This window comes from Oryctolagus cuniculus, chromosome 1 (genome assembly GCF_051225735.1).
Source record: "Oryctolagus cuniculus isolate XC-2025 breed Fujian yellow rabbit chromosome 1, ASM5122573v1, whole genome shotgun sequence".
In the NCBI taxonomy this organism is placed as follows: Eukaryota; Metazoa; Chordata; class Mammalia; order Lagomorpha; family Leporidae; genus Oryctolagus; species Oryctolagus cuniculus.
Window position 1 is genome coordinate 204,363,266 of NC_142867.1, and position 23,434 is coordinate 204,386,699.

General features: G+C 44.8%; 1 protein-coding gene and 1 long non-coding RNA gene across 4 annotated transcripts in view; one reads left to right on the top strand and one right to left on the bottom strand.

Annotated features, from left to right (window-relative positions):
- Positions 1 to 23,434, top strand: part of LOC100347865 (myb/SANT-like DNA-binding domain-containing protein 3) — a 178,689-nt gene that overhangs the window by 28,654 nt on the left and 126,601 nt on the right. The gene's annotated exons all lie outside the window — the stretch shown is intronic.
- On the bottom strand, positions 2,164 to 7,296 carry LOC149128828 (uncharacterized). Its single transcript, XR_016211189.1, has 2 exons — positions 5,368 to 7,296; positions 2,164 to 4,968 (listed from the first exon to the last, which is right to left on the bottom strand). It is a non-coding gene; the product is annotated as an uncharacterized LOC149128828 (long non-coding RNA).

A 23,434-nucleotide genomic window follows, 5' to 3' on the forward strand; every position in this document is an offset into this window, starting at 1 on the left:
TCAACTGTGCTTGTTTTTGCCTTCCCTCTGTAGTTCCTCCTGAACTCCTCTTCTGAGTTAATATGCGACCTTTGCTTTAGTTGCTAGGCACCTAAGGAAAGGCCCTTCCCTCACCATGCTCAGGGGACTATTAGTAGTGCTGTACAGTTGGCATCACACAGTCAGCATTGGCCCTTTTAGGAATCCATCACCAACATGGTTGGAAATGCGGATTGATCAGTGGATATCGTGCTGGAGCTGTGATATGCGTCCAGTTTCTCCTGTAGCCTAGTGTTAAAAACATTCCTGGGAGTTGGAACAAGCAGTAGCTTGAAGCAGCAATGTGACACTGTTGTGCCAAGGCAGATCGGCAGTTTTTGAGATTGGGTTTTCAAGGCCATGTGGTGGGGAAGGAGGAGTGTACATGGCAGAGGCTACCTAAGGGAAGGTAGGACTCTTAGGGCCTGAAGGCTAAGCTTGGCGCCGCTTCACGTTCTTACGTGACCTTGGGTAACTCCTTTCAGTCCTTGGTGTGGTGTGTTCTGTCCATACAGTCAGGGAGTTGGGCTGGAGGTTCTGAGAGTCTGCTCCAACCCTTGGCTGAGGTGTGCTCTGTGCAGTCTTAGATCAGTACTGCTGACATCCTCGTTGTCTGCAAGGCGTGGCCAACAGGGAGCAACTGCTTCCTGCAATGGCTGAGATTCCCTCCTTCATTTGGACTTTGGGTCCTGGGGATTCTAAGTTCTGTACAGTACACATAGCCTCATCATTTGCACACTGTATAAAACTTAAATGGATATCGTTTTATTCTCTGAATCATATTTTTAAAATATTTTCATTTTATTTAAGTGGCGGAGACAAAGGTCTTTCATCCACTGGTTCATCCCCAAATGTCCGTAAGATACAGCATTGGGCCAGGCTGAAGCCAAGAGCCTGGAACTCAATCAGGGTTTCCTATGTGAGTGGCAGGGACCCAAATACTTGAGCCATTACCTGATGCCTCCCAGGGTGTACACTGGCAGGAAGCTGGATTGGAAGCAGAGGAGCCAGGACTGGCACCAGGCACCCTGGATGTAGGATGCAGGTGTCTCAAGCAGCAGCCTCACTGCTATGCCACATACCTGCCCCTGGAATAATATTTTTAGTCTCCTAGAGGAAGTGATTAATTGAAGGAAGACTGGGAAGACAAGTCATCTTTGGAAGTTGAAGGATCTTTCCTATAAGGATTTGTAGTCTTTAGTTTTAATGAAATAGACCTGTTAGACAACGATGCATCAGGATAAAGTCTCAAGCTTAAAAGGTTTGTGGAAGACAGGACTTGAAACTCCAAACCTTCCCACCCCTTCAGGATGAAGACAGGGAAGTAGCAGGCCCAGAACACACATGTGAACTGAGAAAAGCTTGCTATTGCTTCACCCACTGATCTCTAGGAATCTTGTTAATAGGCAGATTCTGTATTTCATATAAGCTTCATGCCACTTCGGCTTGATGGTCATCACATTTCTGAGGAACAAGATTTTAGAGCGCCCAATGATGTTTTTTTTTTATTCTTCTCAAAAAAAAAAAAAAAAAAAACAAAACAAAACCACAAACCACTTGTGGCTAGGTACATGTTTGTGTAGAGTAGTGTATTGGGTATTATTTTCTCTCTCAGAACTTAATGACTTAAGCACATAAGCAACAATGTAGGGCAAAAAATGCTCACACACAATAGTGCATTTTAATTGAACTAATTCCTAACTGAACAAATATAATTAAACCAGCAGCTTGAAGCACTTTGCTCTACTGTTAATGGTATTTATGAGTTTATAGCAGTAGTTTCCAACCTTGGCTATGCATTAGAAATGGTATTTTATAAATCATTAATCGCACCTGGTCCAACTTCGAGAGGATGCCAATTCAGTTAACCTGGATTAGGACCTGGTAATCTGTATTGTTGGAAGTTTTAAAGGCCATTATGATGCATAATTGGGACTGGGACTGAGACCAGTAGTGTAGAGTTAGATTTTTTTTTTAATTATTTATTTATTTGAAAGCGAGAGAGAAAGATCTCCCATTCCCTGGTTTACTCCCCAGATGGCTATAGAGCTAGGGCTGGGCCAGGCCGAAGTCAAGAGCCAGGAGCTGCTTCTGGGTCTCCCACATGGATGCAGAGGCCCAAGTACTTAGGGTATCCTCTGCTGCTTTTTTTTTTTTTTAAAGATTTTATTTATTTATTTGAGAGGTAGAGTTATAGACAGAGGGAGAGACAGAGAGAAAGGTCTTCCTTCCATTGGTTCACTCCCCAAATGGCCTCAATGGCTAGAGCTGCGCCGATCCGGAGCCAGGAGCCAGGAATTTCTTCCCAGTCTCCCATGTGGGTGCAGGGACCCAAGCACTTGGGCCATCTTCTGCTGCTTTCCCAGGCCACAGCAGAGTGGATTGGAAGAGGAGCAGCTGGGACTAGAACCAGTGCCCATATGGGATGCTGGTGCTGCAGGCAGAGGATTAACCCACTGTGCCACAGCCCCAGCCCCATTCTCTGCTGCTTTCCCAGGTGTATTAGCAGGGTGCTGGATTGGAAGTGGAGCAGCTGGGACTTGAACCAGTGTCCATATGAGATGGTGGTGTCACAGGCAGCGGCTTTACCTGCTACACCATAACGCTGCCTGCCCCCCCCCCCTTTTTCTAAGGTTTATTTCATTTATTTGAAAAGTAACGTCAGAGAGAGGGAGATATCTTCCATCCACTGGTTCTGCAAATAGCCACCATAGTCAAGATTGGACCAGACTGAAGCCAGGAGCCTGGAACTCCATCTTGGTCTACCATATGGGTGGCAGGGTCCCAAGTACTTGGGCCATCTTTCATTACTTCCCTGGGCACATTAGTGGGAAGCTGGATCAGAAGTAGTGCAGCTGGGACTTGACCCAGCTGCTCACGTGGGAAGCTGGCATTGCAGGTGGCAGCTTAACCCACTGTGCCACGACACTGGCCTGCAGAGTGATTTTTTTTTTAAAGATTTATTTATTTATTTGAAAGAGTTACACAGAGAGAGGAGAGGCAGAGAGAGAGAGAGGTCTTCCATCCTATGGTTCACTCCCCAGATGGCCACAACGGCCAGAGCTGCGCCGATCTGAAGCCAGGAGCCAGGAAGTTCTTCGGGTCTCCCACGTGGGTGCAGGGGCCCAAGGATTTGGGCCATCTTCTACTGCTTTCCCAGGCCATAGCAGAGAGCTGGATCGGAAATGGAGACTAGAACCGCCACCCAAATGGGATGCTGGCGCTTCAGGCCAGGGCATTAACCCCTTGTGCCAGAGCTCTGGCCCCTCATAGAGTGATCCTTGAGCCTATGAAGCCATGTAGTTGTAAGAAAGTGATGCTCAAAGAAGAACCTGTTGATGCAAGGACAATAGCTTGAGAATGAATGGCACAGCAGACCCTCAATCAAAGCTTCTTAACTGCAACATACAGCTCCACCTCCCTGCCTTTGCCTCCTTCCTTGAAATTGTGTCATAGATTAGTTTATCCTGAGAGCCGGACCACATTTACAGGGCACTTGTTGTAGTGTCTTCGTTCATGAACATCTAGAGTGCATCCCAATTCATTTGACTTTGAGCAGTTCCTTACACTGAGGTGGAAATGCAGTAACTGTTACTTGGTAGGTGTGGCAGGGAATAGGTTGATAAATACTCAGACACAATTCACCATCTATCCTGCCAAGTGGTAGGGTAAGGCTTGTATATACAGCTATCGAGTACTTGATCAATGTGTGTCTTCAAGTGCACTTGGAGCAGAGAGCTGAGAAGCTTGAAGGAAAGCCTTGTGGAGGAAGTGGCATTTTGACAAGTGGAGATTCAGAGCAGAGGAATGTCACCAGATGCTGGGTCCTGTTGAAGATTCAAGCTGATAAAGACACATGACCTGGGGGTAGCAAGGGCATGGGGAGTTTCCAGATCAGTAACCTGATCAGAATGGTACTCCAGCAGGAAGATGAGAAGACCGAACTTAGTGCGGAGAAGAGGAGTTGGGGATACCAGGTAGGAAGGTTTGCCTCTGGTTAGAATGAGATAATAGGAGAACCCAGAGGATGTTTAGTAAAAACAGAAGAGACCAGTGTGAAGGTCATGGCTAGCGTTGCAAGCAGGAAGGGTTGCTAGTTGATTGTTTTCTTTGGAAAAAAAGGGTAAGGTTTTAAAGCTAGATGCCTAAAAAATGATGCTGCTAATTGAAATAAAGGAAAAATATGGCTGGCACCATGGCTCAATAGGCTAATCCTCCGCCTGTGGCGCCGGCACACCAGGTTCTAGTCCCGGTCAGGGTGCCAGATTCTGTCCCGGTTGCTCCTCTTCCTGTCCAGCTCTCTGCTGTGGCCCAGGAGTGCAGTGGAGGATGGCCCAAGTCCTTGGGCCCTGCACCCCATGGGAGACCAGGAGAAGCACTTGGCTCCTGGCTTCAGATCAGTGCAGTGCGCCAGCCGCAGTGCGCCGGCCACAGCGGACATTGAAGGGGGGTGAACCAATGGAAAAGGAAGACCTTTCTCTCTCTCTCTCACTGTCCACTCTACCTGTCAAAAAAATAAATAAATAAAGGAAAAATATACATTTCTGGATCTGACCTGTTCTCAGAGGGGCTTAAACACAAGCTACTGCTACCACCTCCCTTTCTGTCTCAAACACTGGCACCTCTGTACCCATCTCCTCTTTGGCTGTCATGTCTTTGCCCTGACATCTACCTCTTTAGCTGTCTGTGTTGCCACTTCCACCTGTTCACCTGACACTGAGTCCCTTCTTGCTGGCTCCTTGGATACCACACTCATTTGGTGCTGCCTCTGCCACCATTAATCTGCAGTGAAGTTGGTGGCCCATCAGTCATCATTCTCTTACATTGACATCCCACTAAAGAGATCAGAAAACACTTTTAAAAAGTAATAATAATAAAAGATTTTTATCTGAAAAGCAGTGACACAGAAAGAGAGAGAATCTTTCATCTACCTGTTCATTCCCCAAATACCTTTTTTTTTTTTTTTTTTTTTTTTTTTTTTTTTTTTTTTTTTTTTTTTTTTTTTTTTTTGACAGGCAGAGTGGACAGTGAGAGAGAGAGACAGAGAGAGAAAGGTCTTCCTTTGCCGCTGGTTCACCCTCCAATGGCCGCCGCTGCAGCCGGCGCACCGCGCTGATCCTGGCAGGAGCCAGGAGCCAGGTGCTTTTCCTGGTCTCCCATGGGGTGCAGGGCCCAAGCACCTGGGCCATCCTCCACTGCACTCCCTGGCCATAGCAGAGAGCTGGCCTGGAAGAGGGGCAACCGGGACAGAATCCGGCGCCCCAACCGGGACTAGAACCCGGTGTGCCGGCGCCGCAAGGTGGAGGATTAGCCTATTGAGCCACGGCGCCGGCTTCATTCCCCAAATACCTAAAACAGCCGGGGCTGGGCAAAGCTGAAACTAGGAACCAGAAACTCCATCTGAGTCTCCTACATAGGTAGCAAGCACAGACCCAGGTACTGAGCCGCTTAGGGTGTGCATTAACAGGAAGCTTGATTGGAAGCAGAGGTAGGACTCTGATATGAATGCTGGCATCCCAAGCAGTGCCTTAGCCTGCTGAGCCACAATGCCTGCCCCAAGGTTCTTTCTTTCAGTTGGGTTGCAGTGATTCACCAGAAAGTTGGTATCCACAAATTTCAGATTTTTTTTTTTAATGTCTCATGTTGTATGAAAGAGCATTGGTTGAGAGTGGCTGTTAATTCCCTTGTTTACTTATCATGGCCGCTTTGGAAAAATCAAATAAGGAATCCTATCCTATTAAGCATCAAAAACTGAGGAAATGTTTAGGACTTTTGCAGAGAGAAGCTTACAGCGCATTTGTGTTTTATTTTAGACAAGACAAGAATGGCAGAGGAAGAGAGATGGTGTGGTGGGAGAGTGTATTTGAGTTGTCAACAGCCTCTGCAGTGTCAGGTCAATTACATCAGCACTTGGTCTGGACCAGAGGAAAGAAATGATTCTGCCTCCAGGGAATGTCAGGAGGACTTGATAATTATATTTGGCAAAGCTATGAAGAGTGGCTCTGTAATGTCACGCTAAGAATTACCCTTTAATAGCATTTCTGGATGTCTGAGCTTTTTAAATGAACGGCACTTCTTTGAGGCCGCGGCTTTCCTTTCTGTTGGGCTGGTTCCCAGCTTATCCTCTTGTTCCTCCTTGTCCTTGGTATTTGTGTTTTCTCTCCTGTCTTCCTTCTTCCCAGCCATTTCTCTAACTTCCCTGTACTCACAACAGCTCCTGCTCTTCCCTATTTAGGGGTAGGAGCATGTGAGGATGCATAGGAGGGGAACGCTGGTCAAAGAACAACGTATTCAACATCTGGTGTCCATAAGGTAAAGGTTAACCTTGGACTCACCAAAGTATGCATGACTTGCTTCTATGCTGCACCTGCTGCTTTGGGTTAGTGGAACTCAGCAGCAATAGGAAAGGTCGTCAGCGATCCATGACTACAACAAATTCTTTTCCTAGTTGTGCCAGCTATTATGCTTTTCATAATATGCTTTTTCATCTCTGCCTCAGTTTCTGCATCTGTGAACGCGGTGTAATACTTATCTACCTCCCTTGAATGTTGTAAAGACCAGTACATGTTGGTAATGCTCTTTTTAAAATAAAGGATGATGTAAAGCATTTTAACAGTATTGTTGTCATTGGGATTTGGATGCCCTTCTGTAGAGATGCTGCCCCAAAAGAAGTGTCCCAGATGTTGCTTCGTTTAGGAGGACCCAGTATATAAAATTCCCATAACAAATACAAGGGTGTGATTACTTTATGACACATTTCAACATAGCATTTCTTAAAATAGTCCTTTGGTGCATTTACAGTGAGATTGAATTTATAGAATTGTGATTTATGCAACATAGTAAAAGAGCACATCTGTTGAACCTCTCTCACCCAATATCACTGTTGGGTTTCCAGACTGATTATTAAGCAAACAGTGCAGGGTTCCTGCTTCTATATTATCCACATGCCCAGTCTGATTGGGGGGACAGAATGCTGATACCACTACGTCAGAATGAGAGGATCCAAAGCATTAGTTTCACTTGGAAAACACTCTTACAGCACTGACAACTTTGGGGGGTGGAGGAGGACCAACCATGTATGTTCACCAAAGGGCCAAGCATGCTAGGGGATCCCTATTCATAATCATGGGCTTCTTTTCTTAACACCTGGTGACTGCTGAGAGATATAATCAGGTTCTGCCCTGTTTTCTCTTTAATGGTTTTTTTTTTTTCAATCCAAATCCTATTGTTTAAGAGATTGATTCTTTTTAGTGAAAAGGATATCTGTAGTGGAACCACTCTTAAGTAGCAGTAGAAGGTAAGGTTCCAGTTCCCTTTTCTGTCCCATCATCTGGTCCAGCTACCAGCATAACCAAGAAAGAAATTCAGAGATTGGTGCTCTGCTCATCAGGCACATAGGGTTCCAGTTTCTTATCCATGAGTCTCCAGGGGAGTTTCCTGGAATGGGCTGGTGTTAGCATTTCTGCAAGACTGGGAGGTGGTCATTCCTGTCATTCAGCTTTTGGAGAATCCAGGGAGCAGGGGCTTGACCTGCTGTCAGTGGTCACGGAGTCCCAGGCTGCAGAGGCAGGAGCTATCCAGGGGAAGCCCTTCTCAGGGCAGCAGTACAAGAGGGCAAGCCCACCTGTAGAACCTTTCAAGATTCAGTGTTAGCATCTCCTTGGCCAAAGCAAGTTGCATGACTGAGCCTGAAGGTAAGGGGAGTGGAGCAGGTGAATAATGGGATACCAAGAAGTTGATACAAATCAAGGAACAGGGAATCTAGGGGAGAAACATGTTTCTTATCATTCACTGGGATGTGTTCCTTCCTTCTTTCCTTCCTCTCATTTTTTGGGAGGCAGGGTAAAGCTTTAAAATGGTGATGATAGAGGACAGCATTGTGGCATAGTGAATTAAAATGCCGCCTGTGAAGCTGGCATCCCATATGAGCAATGGTTTGAGTCCCAGCTGCTCTACTTCTGATTCAGCTCCCTACTAATGTGCCTGAGAAAGCAGCTGAAGATGGCCCTGTCGTGGCTCTGTTAGCCACATGGAGACACTGAGGAAGCCCCTGGCTCCTGGCTTCAGCCTTTTCCAAAATTGGCCGCTGTGGCTGTTTGGGGAATAAAAAGTCTCTCTCTGTAACTCTGCCTTTCAAATTAAATAAATAAATCTTTTTTAAAAATAGAATATTACTGTTTTAAAAATAATAAATAAAATGATAATAATTATCATAATAATATTATATACCTCATGCAATTGTTGGATATAAGGGGTGAGGAAACTTTTTTTTCCTGCCAAGGGCCATTTAGATATTTGTAACATCATTTGTGGGCCTTACAAGATGATCAACTTAAAAATTAGCCTGCTATAGATTTATTGAATTTTGAGTCTGGCCTGTGGTTACCTTGGCAGGGCCAAACCAAATGATTTCCCTGCCTTAGATGGCCTGCGGGCTGGACATTCCTCACCCCTGGATTGAACAATATATGGATTTAGAACAGTACCTAATTTAGTCTCCACCCCCAACCCCCACCATCAAGGTTGTATAGCATCTGCTTGGAGATGGAAAGATTTGAACTCCAGAGCTGATGCTTTCAAAAGTCAGCATGCACATACTTTCTATGTATGTGAGGTCTTTGCAAATCTTAATTTTGCAAAGAAGGTTTAACTCCTGTGTATTAGGCAATCATTTGCAAAATACCCACTTCCCAAAATTGCTATACTGGTTACGTGAGAATATAACAGGATTGCAATAATGATTACATAAGAATATAAATATAGAACAGCCATGTTTAAAAAAATCCCAAAGCCTCTCTTTTGATCTTTTGTGTCATAAGAGTCCCAGACTACCTCTGATCCCACTGCAAAGCCTCATGTAAATTTCTTCTAGCCTCCTCACTCTGTGACACTCCCTGAACACAACCAGAGTTTCTCAGCTTCAGAGCCAGGCTTTATGAAATTACATCTGTTGATCTCCCTGCCTGGAGTCTTTCTGCAATCCCTTCCCATTGCCTTTCCTGCTGAAGTGCCACCCAATCTTCAAGGTCAAGTGAACACCAAGACACACTCCTGGAATTTGGGCTCTGGTCCCAGCCTTGCTGGTAACCCCTCATATGATTGTGGGCAAGTTAATAGGTTCCTCTGGATATTAATTCCCTTGTTTGTAAAATAAGAGAAGAGCATCTCTAAATTCCTTTCCTGTGCTCCAATTAGTCTAACTCTGTGGTTAAACTAATCTTTTCAATTTAAAGCCTGTAACCCAAGTTTACAGTTTAGCACTCTCCTTGAAAGATAATGTGGAGGCTGGCGCTGTGGCACAGCAGGTTAAAACCCTGGCCTGAAGTGCCGGCATCCCATATGGGTGCCGGTTCTAGTCCTGGCTGCTCCACTTCTGATCCAGCTCTCTGCTATGGCCTGGGAAAGCAGTAGAAGATGGCCCAAGTCCTTGGGCCCCTGCACTTACATGAGAGACCTGGAGGAGGCTCCTGGCTCCTGGCTTCGGATTGGCACAGCTCTGGCCATTGCAGCTATCTGGGGAGTGAACCAGTGGATGGAAGACCTCTCTTGTCTCTACCTCTCTCTCTCTGTAACTCTGTCTTTCAAATAAATACAATAAATCTAAAAAAAAAGATAATGTGTACATAAACACAAATACTGCATCCATATAGATCATCACCAAGGTTGAAAACACCATTTATGAATATTACTGATATTAGGATAACAGTTGTCTTAAACTGTATGCTTATCACACAATCTAAGCATAGTCAATACAAGAATTTCTATCAATATAATGGGAACCAAAGGGCTAACACTTCTTAACATTTAATTTTCCCAACCAAATGTAATTGTTGCTTTAATTTTTTAAAAATTTATTTATTTGAAAGGGAGGGAGAGAGGGAAAAAAGGACAAAGGGAGAGAGGAGAGAGAAGGAGATATCTCCCATCTGTTGGTTTACTCCCGAAATGCCTGCAATGGCCAAGGCTGAGCCAGGCTGAAGCCAGGAGCTGGGAACTGACATGGGTCGCAGGACAACTACTGGAACCATCACTGCTGCATCCTAGGGTGTGCATTAGGAGCTGAACCAGGACTTGAAACTTAGCACTTGATATGGGACATAGGCATCCCAAGCAGCATCTTAACTACTACAGCAAAACCTAGCACAGCTGCTGTTTGTTTCAAATTGCCTAATTCTATAGGTTATAGGATTACTCTGTTGTACAGATTCCTGTGTTGTAAGGCAATAATGTGCCCCAGACATTGTAGATTTTGTGTACTTTTCATTCTTACATATTTCATGTCGCTCTTATTCTTGATTTTAGTAGATATGTATTATAAAACCAGAGCTGTCTGAAACCTACTTTAAATGGAAGGAAGGATGTCAGCATTTATTGAACATCTTTGGGTTCTAGGCCTGTTCATGTACTCATTCAATTCTTTTTATTTTTTAAAGATTTATTTGAAAGGCAGAATTACAGACAAAGAGGGAGAAGCAGAGAGAGATCGTCCATCTGCTGGCTTAATACTCAAATGACGGCCGGCGCCGCGGCTCACTAGGCTAATCCTCTGCCTAGCGGCGCCGGCACACCGGGTTCTAGTCCTGGTCGGGGCGCCGGATTCTGTCCCGGTTGCCCCTCTTCCAGGCCAGCCCTCTGCTGTGGCCAGGGAGCGCAGTGGAGGATGGCCCAGGTGCTTGGGCCCTGCACCCCATGGGAGACCAGGAAAAGCACCTGGCTCCTGGCTCCTGCCATCGGATCAGCGCGGTGCGCCGGCTGCAGCGCGCCGGCCGCGGCGGCCATTGGAGGGTGAACCAATGGCAAAAGGAAGACCTTTCTCTCTGTCTCTCTCTCTCACTGTCCACTCTGCCTGTCAAAAAAAAAAAAAATACTCAAATGACCACCACAGCTGGGGCTGGGCCCATCCAAAGCCAGAAGCCACATCTCCCATGTGGGTGTAGGGGCCTAAGCACTTGGGCCATTTCCACTGCTTTCCCAGGCTCACTAGCAGGGACCTGGATTGGAAGCAGAGCAGCTGGGACTCAAACTGGCGCCCATATGGGATGCCAGCCTTGCAGGAGGCAGCTTTACTCACTATACTACAATGCCAGTCCCCATTCAATGCTTTAAATACTCTGAAGGTGTAGGTAATATTATTCGTGTTTTGTAAGGAAATGAAGCTTGGAGAGGTTAAGTGACTCGTTCAAAATCATATGCCAAACATTCTGGAGATGGCTGGACAGTGGCAATGATTGCACAACAATGCAAATGTACTTAATGCCACTCAACTGTACACTGGAAAATGGTTAAAATAGGAAATCTTGTGTTTTACTGCAATAAAACAAGAAGGAATAAAATCACATAGCTCAACAAGCTTTAGAGTCCGAGTCAGTGTGCTTTGATTGATCTATTTATGGCGGGGAGATAATAAGCACTCTGATAGACTGGTTCTGTTGATCAAAGATCTACAGGGAGACAGAGGAGATAAAAACAAAGAGAAGCAGAGAGCAGGACTAAGTGAGGCTGAAGGTGTCCACCACGGCAAACGTGGCAACCCCAATTCTGCCTACCAGCAGGCTGAGAATCGGTGACTGAGGCCAAAAAGAGAGGCCGCCAATCAGTTTTGCCAATCAGATGAGTGTTTCTCAAATGTTAATGCGCACAAGAATCACCGGAGCATCTTACTAAAAATGCAGATTTTGGTTCAGTTAACCTGGGGAGAGAGGCTAGATTTTGCAGTCCCAACAAGTTCCCAGGTGGTGGCGATGTTGCTGATTTGTGGACCAAATGCTGAGTAGTAGCAGGGAGTTAGGTCACAGCTGTCTTCTCCAAGGTGGTTCTCTAAATGTGGGTTTTGCCCACTTGTACCAAAGAACCCAGGGCACTTTCACTAAGCAGATTACAGTGCCCCCTTCCAGGCCACGTGAGTCAGGGTTTCTGTTGGCAGAGCTGGAATCCATACTTTTTACAAGCTTCCTGTTTGCTTGTTATACATAGCAGCACCTGAGAACTCTTGCTAACAGGACTTCACAATGTCTTCATAACGGAAATCATTTTGCTTGTGTTCCCATTTCCAGTTTATACAGGCTCCTCAAATCTTGCTTGCTTTGTATCTGTACAGCAGACTGATGAAGATGACTACTGGCCCCACTCTGCAGATAAGGAAACTGACATATCTAATCTGTAAGAGTTGGATCCAAAATCTCCGAGAAGCATTCTTTTTCTTGCTTTGTGGCTCACTCTCCCACTTTGTCACTTTACTTAGACTCCTACACAAATTGGAAGTTCTTTTATGTCTAAAAAGCCTTGCAGAACAGTTTTCTTGCTATGATGCTTTTAAAGGTTTCAATCTAATTTAACACCCTAAGCAGCATGGTTTATGCTTGTGAACATAAAGCTAGCCAAGGTCATGGCAAGAAAAAAAAAAAAAAAGTGCTTGGTGAAGTAATTAAGAAATAAACTGCCTTGAAATTTTTTTTAAAGATTTATTTGTTTATTTATATGAAAGTCAGAGTTACACAGAGAGAGAAGGAGAAGCAGAGGGAGAGATCTTCCATCCGCTGGTTCACTCCCCAATTGACTGCAACAGCTGGAGCTGCACCAATCCGAAGCCAGGAGCCAGGAGCTTCTTCTAGGTCTCCCACGTGGTTGCAGGGGCCCAAGGACTTGGGCCATCTTCTACTGCCTTCCCAGGCCACAGCAGAGAGCTGGATTGAAAGTGGAGCAGCCGGGACTCCAGCGTCCATATGGGATGCCGGCACTGCAGGCCGCGGCCCTACCCACTACGCCACAGCACCGACCCCTGTCTTGAGTTTTTAAAAAATAGTTTTTTCACCCTTCACACAGATTTACCAATTGTGAATGGTTTGCTTTTTCTCTTTCAACTATTTGACACTTCACCCCTAAATACTTTAGCATACATGTACTAAAAACATGAAAACCTGTATCACACATAAGAAAATTAACATTAATTCAATAATATCCTTCAATATGTAGTCTATAGTCAAATTTTTCTACTTCGTGTATTTTATTGCTGTTACTTTTCTCAGATCCAGTCATGGTTTATTGCATTTAATTGTTTTGTTTCTTTCATCTATATAATCTAGAACAAACCTCTCTCCTTTTTTTTCCCCATGACATTGAATTTCTTTTAACATCAAAGGCATTGTAAAGTGACCCACATTCTGCATTTATTTACCCCCTCATGATTAGATTCTGGTTAAACTGTTCTGTCAAGAGTGTCATATAGATAATGTCACATACCTCCTACAGCATCATTCCAAGGGACACATTGTCACAAATTGTCCCACCACTGATGGTGCTAAGTTGGATCATCTGGTGAAGGCAGTAGCTATCTGATCTCTCCACTATAAAGTTATATTCTTTCATTCATAGTTAATAAGTTCTCTGTGGGTGATGCTTTAAGATTCTGTAAATATCCTGTCTCCTCATGACCTTTCACCCAGTGGTTCTTAGCATCCATTGAAGATTTTTACCCGAATCAGTTATGTCATTGAAGATTGCAAAATGGTGATTGAATCAGTCTGGACTATTTTCAGCACTCATATGGGAAGAAAGTGTGCTGGGCTTAAGAAAATCAGAATTATAGATCACCTCAAGTGATGTTGACTACTCAAAGGATCCACTCAGCCCCGCCTTTCTTAAGAGGACATCTCCTTTCAAACTCCCTTGCTGGGGGTGAGGAGTGCCAGGAGCAGGTTTTGTCTGTTTGCTTTTGTACCAAGGAAACCCTACCTGAGAGAAAAGATTCCCAGCTTCCCTTTCCTAAGCACTCTGGCTCTAGGTTGCCTCTGATGTCTGTGTTTGGAGCCCTCAATTGCTCCTTGGCTCTGCTAGGCAGAAAAAATAAATCTCATTATTATGAATGATAATGAGATTCAATTTCTTCCTACCCTTTTCAAATCTGACCCCAAATTTCTATGTTGTAGGGACTGGGACAGCGATCCGGCTGGAAGGGGCCAGGGCACTGTCTTGAAGTGGTGTCTATATATAGATGGTTTATTACAGACCAGTTTTCTAAAGACAGTAACATTTTATGTAAGATGATGTAAGAGGAAATGCAATTGCTTTGATCAAAGATGGTGATGAGGATTGGGGTGCAGAGGCTGAGTGCTGAGGGAGGCTATACTCGTCCAACCCTTATCCCCATTTCACCCTACCCCCATTCTCTTCAGACGACATACGGACAGTGAGCCAGGAATTTCCTCAGCTTCCCAATGCTAGACCTACAAGCCCTCCTGCATCAGCCCATTCTTCCTGCCTTCCTTCTCATTTCAAAGCATCCTCCATCAAAAGTTAATCTTTCCTTCTCTGCTTTGAATTCCATTCCCTCCTGTCTTCTCAAGTATCTTATACAATTGGACAGGCATTTGGTCTAGGGGTTAAGATGGTGCTTGGACCCTGCATCCCACATCAGAGTGTCTGTGTCCAAGTTTCAGCTCAGCTCCCAGTTCCATGTTCCTGCTTATGTGCACCCTGGGAGGCAGCAGTGATGGCTGCTTAAACTACTTTAAAAGTAGTTAAATCCCTGCTACCCAGGTGGAAGACCTAGCCTGATTTTGTGGCCCCTAGTTTCAGCCTGGTCCACCCCTGCCTGTTATGGGCAATTGGAAAGTGAAACAACAAATGGGAGATCTCTGGCTCTCTAATGCATAAAAATTAGTAAGAAAGAATCTTATAATACAATTCATTATCCTTTTCTCTCACTTACTGGATCTTTATCATGATCATTTAAATATTTTACAGGTTCATCTTAAAAAGGTCTTCTTCTACCCAGAGGCATTTTATTTCTTGTCTTCCCTTCACAGCTGAGTTCTCTAAATGTTCTGTCCCCACTTTTACTTCTTATTCATGTCTTAATAAACTCTAATCTGTAGTTCGCCCCTACTACTTCACCAATGGTTCTTGCTAAGATTACTGATGACTTCAAGTGGCCATATCCTTTAGGCACTACTCAATATTCCCCGCCCCCAAGGAAACCTTTTATTTAAGGAATACAAACTTCATGCATTTTGTAAGTACAACTTTAGGAACATAGTGATTCTTCTCACCGTACCTGCCCTCCCACCACCCCCCTTCCATCCCCAGTCCCATTCTCCACTAAGATCCATTTTTGACTAATTTTATACAGAAGAGCAACTCTTATACTAAGAGCCAACAATTTGCATGAAAAAAACAACAACAACAACAAAACTGCTCCTCAACAGTTGAGACAAGGGCTGTTCAAAGTCATACTCTATCTTCTTGACCCCTCAGCAGCGTTTGACTCGTTGGCCATGTTCTGCTTCTTCAAATGCATTTGTTCCTTCGTCACTGGGACACGGTTCTTTCCAGGTTTTCTTCTGACTTTTCTGATGGCTCCTTTCATTGGAATTCCTCAACTGCAGCCCAGGCCCTCTTCTTTCATTTTAGAACATTCCATGGTCATCGTACTCACTTCTTTGACTTCAGTTAATTTATCCTCCAATGCCTCCCACATTTACATGCCCAGTGTACATCTCTCTCATGAATACCAGTCTCATATTCAACTGCTCTGGATGCCCCCATGCCAATGCTTCACTGGCCCCCCAAAGTGTGCCTACAACTGTACTCATTATACTCTCTTCAAACTTGCTTTCCTTCAGCATTGGCTCTTTCAATAAATGACACTGAATCTGGGGATAACCCTTGCTTGACACTTTCTCTCCCTCATCTCCCATTATCTAATCAATCATCAAATTTTATTGATTTTACCTCTCCAATTTACTTGACCCCATTCCCTAGGCTAAGCCATCATCATCTCTCACTTCGACTCTACAATAGTCCATTGGTTTTCCTGCCTACATTTCCTTTCCCATCCATTCTGCACACTGCAGCTGAAGTGATTATTTTAACAGCTTCATTGAGATACTGGACATAATTTAGAGTTTATTCATTTAACCAAATTATTTGTTAAAAGATTGATTTATTGGTTGGCGCCACAGCTCACTAGGCTGTGACACCTGTGGCACCGGCACACCAGGTTCTAGTCCCGGTTGGGGCGCCGGTTCTGTCCTGGTTGCTCCTCTTCCAGTCCAGCTCTCTGCTGTGACCCGGGAAGGCAGTGGGGGATGGCCCAAGTGCTTGGGCCCTGCACCCGCATGGGAGACCAGGAGGAAGCACCTGGCTCCTGGCTTTGGATCGGCGCAGCACCGGCCGTAGTGGCCATTTTGGGGGGTGAACCAATGGAAGGAATACCTTTCTCTCTGTCTCTCTCTCTCTCACTGTCTAACTCTGCCTGTCAAATAAAAAAAATTGATTTATTTAGTTGAAAGGCAGAATTAGAGATAGAGATAGATAGATAGATAGATAGATAGATACTGGTTCACTCCCCAAATGGCCCCAACAGCCGGAGCTGTGCTGGTCCAAAGCCAGGAGACAGGAGCTTATTCTGGGTCTCTCATTTGGGTACAGGGCCTCAAGCACTTGGGCCATTTTATGCTGCTTTCTCAGGCACATTCGCAGGGAGCTGGATTGGAAGTAGGGCAGCTGGAACTCTAACTGATGTCCATATGAGATGCAGGCACTACAGGCGGTGGCTGAACCTGCTATGCCACAGCGTTGGCCTCACCTAATGACATTTATTTATTTATTAAAGATTTATTTATTTATTTGAAAGTCAGAGCTACACAGAGAGGAGAGGCAGATGTTTCACTCTCCAATTGGCTACAATGGCTGGAGCTGCGCCGATCCGAAGCCAGGAGCCAGAAGCTTCTTCCAGGTCTCCCACGTGGGGTGCAGGGGCCCAAGGACTTGGGCCATCTTCCATTGCCCTCCCAGGCCATAGCAGAGCTGGATTGGAAGTGGAGCAGCTGGGACTCGAACTGGCGCCCATATGGGATGCCGGCACTTCAGGCCAGGGCGTTAACCCATTGTGCCACAGTGCCAGCCCCACCTAATGACCTTTTTTAAAAACTACAAATTTTATTTTAAATTCTTTTAGAGAGACAGAGACAGAGATAGACAGGCCCAAATGATCTGCCCCTTGCTTCCTGAAGTCTCCAGCTTTATTCTCTGTCCTTACTCTGTGAGCTTCATCCACAGCTGCCTTTTCTCTGTGTTTTTTATATATATATATATTTGGCAGATAAAATTATGTGGTTTTATCTTGTACAACATGATTTTTTGAAGCATATACATGTTGTGGAACAGTTACATTTAGTTAATTAACAAATACATATCTCACATAGTTACTACTTTTGTTTTGAGGACACTCAAGGTCCACTCTGCATTTTTCAAGAATATATATGAATACAATGGGTCATCGTTAACTAGAGTCATCATGCTGTGCAACAGATCTGCTGAACACATTGCTCCTTCCTGTAATTACGTGTCCTTTGACCAACACTTCCCCAGTCCCCTTCCCCCTTAGCCGCCACCACCTCTGATAGCTGTAATTCTACTCTCTATGAGATCATGTGGTATTTGCTCTTTGCTGTCTCCTGAACTTGCCATATTGTTTATTTTCACACGTTGGACTTTCTTTGTAGAATAGCATTCACTCTGAGTTCTTCTAACTCACCAGTCTTCTAGCCTCAGCTTAGATATCACTTCTTCTGGGAAGCTTTCCTTAAAAGTTTAGGAGTCTGATGCTTCCACAATCCTTTGAAAAGCCCTTTGTAATTGTAATTGATTGTTTAACGTCTGACTTCCCTGTTAGACTGTAGGATAGGAAGCATGTCTGTCTGTTCACCTCTGAAATCTTCATTGCCTAACACAGATGCCTGGCACATAGGGGGCAACCTATAAATACTGTTGGATGAATAAGGCCTCTGTCACCATGCTCCATGCTCTGCTCGGACCCCTGCTCTCATTGTTGCTGAAGTCACCACTGCCAAAGTTATCTTATGTTATAAAACTATTGTTTCACGATGAAAGAAAGAGCTTCAAATATGGTCTTCCTGATTCACCTTAACAATTGCCTTAATTAAATATCGAGACTAAGTGCTGAGTCCAGCTGTATTGACCTTGACGTCAAGCCCCTAGGCCACTAGAGTTCAGGGAGTAATTTTGAGCGGGGAGCAAAGGGAGAAGAATTAAAAAACCACTGACTCAATTCCAGTTCAACTGTACATATACAGGTGAATCAGTTTTCAAAGTAGTACATGCATGGATACATGTAAATATGCATGTACAAACATAGGGGCCAGCTGTCACACTCAAATATGCATGCATATACATGCTCACAGAAGCTACATGACATATTCTCATTCTTTACATATGTATACAGTGAGTAAATGACATATGCTTGGCACTTATGCATATGTACAGAGGCAAGCTGATATACTTATTACATATGTACACACATAGGCGAATGACATATGCTCACTACATATGTATACATACAGAGACAAGCTGACATATTCAAACATATACAGTGATAAAATAGAGTTATTTAGTTCCATTTGACTCTGATTTCTTCATGTATCTAGCTCTTTGCCTTCTCTCTCATGATTCTTTATTTTTTTATTTTTAATTTTTATTTTTTTGACAGAGTTAGACAGTGAGGGAGAGAAAGACAGAAAGGTCTTCCTTCCGTTGGTTCACTCCCCAAATGGCTGCCATGGCTGGTGTTGCGCTGATCCAAAGCTGGGAGCCAGGTGCTTCCTCCTGGTCTCCCATGCGGGTGCAGGGCCCAAGCACTTGGGCCATCCTCCACTGCTTTCCCGGGCCACAGCAGAGAGCTAGACTGGAAGAGGAGCAACTGGGACTAGAACCTGGCACCCATATTGGATGCCGGCACTGCACAGGCGGAGGATTAACCTAGTGAGCCACGGTGCAGGCCCCTCTCTCTCATGATTCTTACCTCAGCAGATACCACTCTCAGTTCCCAGACTCTTACCTGTGAACTTTTGTCATTGCCTTTGACTCACCTGGATATTTGTCACAACTTTTCCTCCCAGCAGCTTGGCTGCCTCTGCCAGTCAGCAGGTTGCCCTCCTGCAGGTCTTTATACTAAGCCACCAGCCCAGATGAGCTCTTTTAGTTGTTGTCTTTAACTCTTTAGGTTTTAATTCAGACTAAAGAGCTATGGAGTTAGACAGACTGGGTCCCACTCCTGCAGCCCATTATGTAACCTTGGACAAATTGCTTAACCTCTCCAAACTTCAGTTTTTTCATCCATAGAATGAAGATAAAACAGCACCTTCTCTGTAAGCCTTTTGGTAGTCTTTCATTAAAGAATACATGTGGAACTCTTGGCTTGTATATATGTGCAGTTAATGACAACAGCCACTGACAATAACATTTGTCAGTGCTCACTATGCCACTGCTACTTCTCGCGTTATTGTCTGCTTGTGATGTAGTAACTATGGTTCTAACATTAGTTTTTTTTTTAAAGATGAATTTATTTATTTGAAAGGCAGAGAGAGAGAGAGAGAGAGGTCATCCGTCCACTGGTTCACTCTCTAGATGGCCACAGGTTCACTCCCTAAATGGCCGCAACTGCTGGAGCTGGGCCAATCTGAAGCCAAAAGCCAGGAGATTCTTCCAGGTCTCCCATGTGGGCGTAGGGGCCCAAGCACTTGGGCCATCTTCTACTGCATTCCCAGGCCTTTAGCGGAGAGCTGGATAAGAGGTGGAGCAGCCAGGGCCGGCGCCATGGCTCACTTGGTTAATCCTCTGCCTGCAGCGCCGGCATCCCATATGGGTGCCGGGTTCTAGTCCTGGTTGCTCCTCTTCCAGTTCAGCTCTCTGCTGTGGCCCGGGAAGGCAGTGGAGGATAGCCCAAGTGCTTGGGCCCTGCACCCGCATGGGAGACCAGGAGGAAGCACCTGGCTCCCAGCTTTGGATCAGCGCAACACCAGCCATGGCAGCCATTTGGGGAGTGAACCAACGGAAGGAAGACCTTTCTCTCTTTCTCTCTCTCACTGTCTATAACTCTACCTGTCAAATAAAAGAAAAAAAAAAGAAGAAGAAGTGGAACAGCCAGGACTTGAATCGGTGCCCATATGGGACACCGGCACTGCTGGCAGCAGCTTTATCCAGTATGCCACAGCACCGGCAGGAACCATGTTTCTAATTAACTTATGTGTAAGAGTCCATTTTATCCTTTTAACAACCATATGAAGTACACAGAATATTTACCTCTTCGTTATATGTTCTGAAACTGAGGCATAGAGAGCTATTTTGCCCACAGTCATAGACCTAGTAAGGGGCAGAGCTAAGATGCCAACCTAGAGGGTTAGGTTCCAGAGTCTATACTATTTATAAAACTTCCATTTATGTGTGGTAGTCTTTCAGAGAAACTATTTCTTTGGCATAATCATTTATCAGTTAAAACCCCTGGAAAACATTTTAAATTGCAGCTGAAAACTTCTGGTTGCTGAAGGATCAAGACCAATCTTAATTCTGTATTCAGAGTAGTGTTGAACAATTCAATGACAAGCAAACCTGCAGGAAAAACCCAGAGATGCCTCCTCAGTCTCTCTTCCCACTCACAGGGACTGTTTGGGTGGAAAGCCTTTCAGACTGACAGAATTATAGTTGGAGAAGCCTGTTCTCCTCCAGGCAGTTAGGCTACCTCTTTGGAACCCTATCGCGCTTTTTTGTTCAGATGTCTGTAACCTTTGCTTCTTTGGCTTTTGCCCTATCTACGTAAGTGAGGACTATTAAGGAATATGGGTAAGAATAAAAATGCTTTCAACCAGAGTCTCCACCAATGTAATCGCAAGAATCCTTGCATCATGCAGTCACAAGAAGCCCTGACAACATCTCTTGACACCTCTGCAGATGTTCGGGATGACTTGTGCATGCTCTCTGGTGGCTGCAGTTTCAACGGTGCCAATCTCTGCTCTATCTTGTATCAGATGAAGATGCTTCTACATATTCTCATGCTAATGATGGTGAGGCTCTGGCTAGAGTTATAATGAACAGGGCAATTCTAACTTCCTGGATTTGTGGCCTTGGGTACTTAACCTATGAGGCCCTTGTTTCTCCATCTATGAAATGGAAATACTATCTGCTAACAAGGTGGGTGGGAAGATTAGTGACAAGAAATATGAAATGCCTCGTGGTACCTGGGATGTAGCTGGTTCTCAGCATATTATAGTTATTATTATCATGGCTCACTCCAACAATTATTCTCTCCAACCAATATTATTATTATGTTATTTATTTTCATTTTATTTGAAAGACAGAGATAGAGAGACAAACAGATGAAGAGAGATCTTCCATCTGCTGGTTCACTTCCAAAAAGCCTACAAAAGCTAGGGCTGGATCAGCCCCAACTCAGGAGCCTGGAACTCAGTCTGGATCTCCCACATGGCGGGCAGCAACTCCATTGCTATTTGAGCCATTATCTGCTGCTTCCCAGGGTATGAATTAGCAGGAGGCTAGAGTGGAAGCAGAGTGGTTGAGAATTGAATGAGGCACTCTGATATGGAATTCGGGTGTTCCAAGTGGTGAATTAACTGCTGTGCCACATGCCTGCCCCAAACCATTATTATTGTTGGGTATCTCTTACTAGACCACAAGCTCTATGAGAATTAGGAACTTTGTTTTGTTCAGGGCTGTTTCTCTGCATCTAGAGAAATGCCTTGATCATAGTAGGTGCTCAATCAGTGTTTGTATGATCAATGAATGAAGTTCTAAACAAGCTGATCTTGTTCTCGTAGGTCCTTACTGTACTGGCTGGCATTGGGATCCTCTCATTAATAGACCCTTTCCTAATGATGGTTCCTCCCAGAAAATACTCCCTCTTTATCTGTTAATTTCTACTCACCCACGGTAGTGTAGTAGGTTAAGTCTCTGGCTGTGGGTGCCAGCAATCCATTTGGATGCTGGTTTGAGTCCTGGCTGCTTCACTTCCTATCCAACTCCCTGGGAAAGCAACAGAAGATAGCCTAAATACCTGGGCCCCTGCACCCATGTGGGAGACCTGGAGGAAGCTCTGGCTCCTAGCTTCAGATAGGCCCATCTCCGGCAATTGTGGCCATTTGGGGAGTGAACCAGCGGCTGGACAATGTCTCTGTCTCTCTCTCTCTCTCTCTGTTCCTCTGACTCTAAAATAAATAAACAAATATTTTTTAAAAGATTCTACTCATCCTTTTAGTCTTAGTACAAGCATCACTCTTTCAGGGAAATTTTCTCTGGCCTTTGTCTTCAGAGCATTTGTTAAGAATGTTGTATTTTTTTATGTGTATAACTGATTAATATTTGACTGTAAATTTCATAAAGGCAGGGACCAGAACAAGTCTATTGTACTCACTACTGTATTCCATTAGGAATAGACGTTTACTACAAATTTGCTGAGTGAATGAATGACTTTATTCATTCATCTTTTTAAAAAATATTTATTTATTTACTTGAAAGTCAGAGTTATGCAGAGAGAGGAGAGGCAGAGAGAGAGAGGTCTTCCAAATGTCGGTTCACTCCTCAGATGGCTTCAATGGCCAGAGCTGGGCCGACCTGAAGCCGCAGCTAGGAGCTTCTTCCAGGCCTCCCACATGGGTGCAGGGGTCCAAGGATTTGGGCCATCTTCCACTGCTTTCCCAGGCCACAGCAGAGAGGTGGATCAAAAGTGGAGCAGCCAAGAAACGAACCAGTGCCCATATGGGATGCTGGCACTGCAGGTGGTGGCTTTACCTTCTATGCCACAGTGCCGGCCCTCATTCACCATTTTTTAAAAAGAAAAGACAACCCTCTTTAGGAAGTGGGGTCCAATGTCTTTTTTTATTTTTAAAATTTTTTTAAATTTTTATTTATTTGAAAGACAGAGTTACAGAGAGAGGTAGACTCAGATAGTTAGTTCTTCCATTCTGCTGGTTCACTCCCCAATGACTGTAATAGTCAGAGCGCAGCTGATCCAAAGCCAGGAGCCAGGAGCTTCCTCCAGGTCTCCTACGTGGGTGTAGGGGCCCTAGCACCTGGGCCATCTTCTACTGCTTTCCCAGGCCATAGCAGAGAGCTGGATCAGAAGAGCAGCAGCCAGGACTTGAACCGGCACCCCATACAGGATGCCAACGCTGCAGGCTGGGGCTTTAACCCACTATACCACAGCACTGGCCCCTGGGGTCCAATGTCTTAAATTCTAACAGTGGTCAATCTCAGACTCATGCCAGTGCTGCATCAATGGTCCCACTCCTCAGTTTTGGCCAAAGCACTGTGACGTTCTCCTGAGAGCCAATTTGTTAGCCCTAAACAGTCTCTTTACTATGTTATCAGGACTTCACTATGTAGCTAGACCTTCCAGCAGGAGGTCCAGGGAAGCCAGGAATTGGCAGGGCTGGGAATTTGCCATAACTCCTCCCCAACCCTTGCTCCATTTATATTTAGCATTTATTACACTGAGCTGTAATTGTTAATTTTCAGATGTCTCCCCACCCTCCTACACAGTGAGGGCAGGATTAGCTCTTGCCCCTAGAGGCTACTGTAGTGCCTAGCATGCAGCAAATGCTCATAA